The 2,560-nt window shown below is 45.2% G+C and overlaps 1 pseudogene; it reads right to left on the bottom strand.

The window, feature by feature from the left end:
• Positions 1-86, bottom strand: LOC123961070 (annotated as a pseudogene).
• Positions 87-2,560: the final 2,474 nt, after the last annotated feature.

Below are 2,560 nucleotides of genomic sequence, written 5' to 3'. Positions count from 1 at the left end.
GAATTTGCGTGTCATCCTTGCGCAGGGGCCATGCTAATCTTCTCTGTATCGTTCCAATTTTAGTATATGTGCTACCGGAGTAACACAACAAAGCCCTGCGGCTGGGCTCTATATATAGGGGTCTGTCCCGGGACCAGCCAGGGTCAGGGTGGCTGCGCATACAGAGGCTGGAGGGGACAAACGGCCTCTAACTGGCTATAATCTGCTCAGAAATCAGAGTATGCAGAGGTCTGGGTGCTGGACTGTGCTCCCTGAACCTATAGTGACACTCTGAGACCACATCTGACCCGGTCTGACTCTGCTCCAGTTCCCGTCTGCCCTGCTGAGGAGCTCACGGGGCTGATGGGAAATCTATGCAAAGAGCCTTTATGTCAGGCAGTCAGGATTGGCTGAAGGCGAGACAACAAAAGACCTCCTCACAGCTCCTCCCCCTGCATTCCTCCAAGAGGGCCCCCACTGTGCAGAAAGGGCTGCTGGGAGGGGCCCAGGGGGAGGGGCGAGCGGGGGAGGGAGGCAGAGAGTGACTGCTTCTTTCACTCAGGCGATCGCAGCAACAAGCAGCTCCTCCTCAGCGTCTGCAGAGACGGAGAGGAAACAGGCTGACGCTCAGCAGAAGCTTCTGAGATTAAGATCATGGCGACCGGCTGCAGGACGGCTGATGTGATCGCTCACGCTTACAGAAGCTAAACTTCTGCAGACTGACAGGGTTTATATGTATGTGGGTATAAATGCTCCAGGATCAGGACTGAAGGGGCAAAAAGAGACAACTCTGCCACCTCATTCACACTCGGCTACAGTCAAACTGGACCTATGCTTTATTACAGCAGCTCCTCAGAGGTTAGAAAGATTATCGATTATCTGAACCATTAAAATTATTAACTTCGTTACTGATGATATTATATGACTGTTTCACACCAACATTATCAACTGGAACTAGCTGGTAACACATGGGTTGTGTTGATAACTGTTAGCAATAATAGCATTGTTAGCTGCAGCTAAGGCTACTGTAGGATATTTGGTGAATTGGCATGTTAGCAATAATAGCATTATTAGCAGCAGATTGGGCTACTGAACCAGGGTTTGTGAATGAGCATGTTAGCAACAGCAGCATGGCTAGCAGCAGCTAAGGCTACTGTAGGACGTTTGGTGAATTAGCATGTTGGCAATGATAGCATTGTTAGCAGGAGCTAAGGCTAACGTAGGACGTTTGGTGAATTAGCATGTTAGCAATAATAGCATAGTTAGCAGCAGCTAAGGCTTATATATAGGACATTTAGTAAATTAACAATAGTAGCACTGTTAGCAGGCGCTAAGGCTAATGTTTAGTCCAGAATTTCTAAACATACAGTATCAGAAAATGAAGCCTTCCAGCTTCCATACCTTCATCTTCAAACCTTTCTGTTTTCAAGTCCAGATGAATATTTTCTTATGTCAGAAATCGTTACGAGTCTCTGACCCAGCTAACTATGACATCACAGGGTCTGGAGTCACAGGGAGGTCAGAGCGAGCCCGACCAATCAGAGCAGCCTATTCACCATAATTACGAAGTAAATGAATAAACACGACAACTGCCAACTCTCACACAGTGGACACTTTTCACACACTCTCATGCTGTACATTTATGCTCTCAAGCAGTAAAATACAAACGTATAACTGATCACGTCGCCCGGCTGATGAGACACTGACGTACGCCGTGACAGTGATAAAGTGACCCCGCCCTCGCGCTGTAAATCCAGACAGTTAAACGGAAACTAACTATAAACATATAAAAGCTGAAGCAGCGTTGTTCTGATGGGACCTAAATTTTTATATTTGTGTGTGTGTATATATACATATACTCACACACACACACACACACACACACACACACACACACACACACACACACACACACACACACACACAGGTGCTGGTCATAAAATTAGAATATCATCAAAAAGTTGATTTATTTCAGTAATTCCATTCAAAAAGTGAAACTTGGATATTATATTCATTTATTACACACAGACTGATATATTTCAAATGTTTATTTCATTTAATTGTGATGATTAAAACTGACTTCAGTATCTCTGAAAATTAGAAAATTACTTAAGGCCAATACAAAAAAGGATTTTTAGAAATGTTGGCCAACTGAAAAGTATGAACATGAAAAGTATGAGCATGTACAGCACTCAATACTTAGTTGGGGCTCCTTTTGCCTGAATTACTGCAGCAATGCAGCGTGGCATGGAGTCCATCAGTCTGTGGCACTGCTCAGGTGTTATGAGAGCCCAGGTTGCTCTGATAGTGGCCTTCAGCTCTTCTGCATTGTTGGGTCTGGCGTATCGCATCTTCCTCTTCACAATACCCCATAGATTTTCTATAGGGTTAAGGTCAGGCGAGTGTGCTGGCCAATTAAGAACAGGGATACCATGGTCCTTAAACCAGGTACTGGTAGCTTTGGCACTGTGTGCAGGTGCCAAGTCCTGTTGGAAAATGAAATCTGCATCTCCATAAAGTTGGTCAGCAGCAGGAAGCATGAAGTGCTCTAAAACTTCCTGGTAGACGGCTGCGTTGACCT

Source organism: Micropterus dolomieu, linkage group LG21 (assembly GCF_021292245.1).
Source record: "Micropterus dolomieu isolate WLL.071019.BEF.003 ecotype Adirondacks linkage group LG21, ASM2129224v1, whole genome shotgun sequence".
NCBI classification, from domain to species: Eukaryota; Metazoa; Chordata; class Actinopteri; order Centrarchiformes; family Centrarchidae; genus Micropterus; species Micropterus dolomieu.
This window is presented reverse-complemented; position numbering and strand designations above follow the sequence as displayed.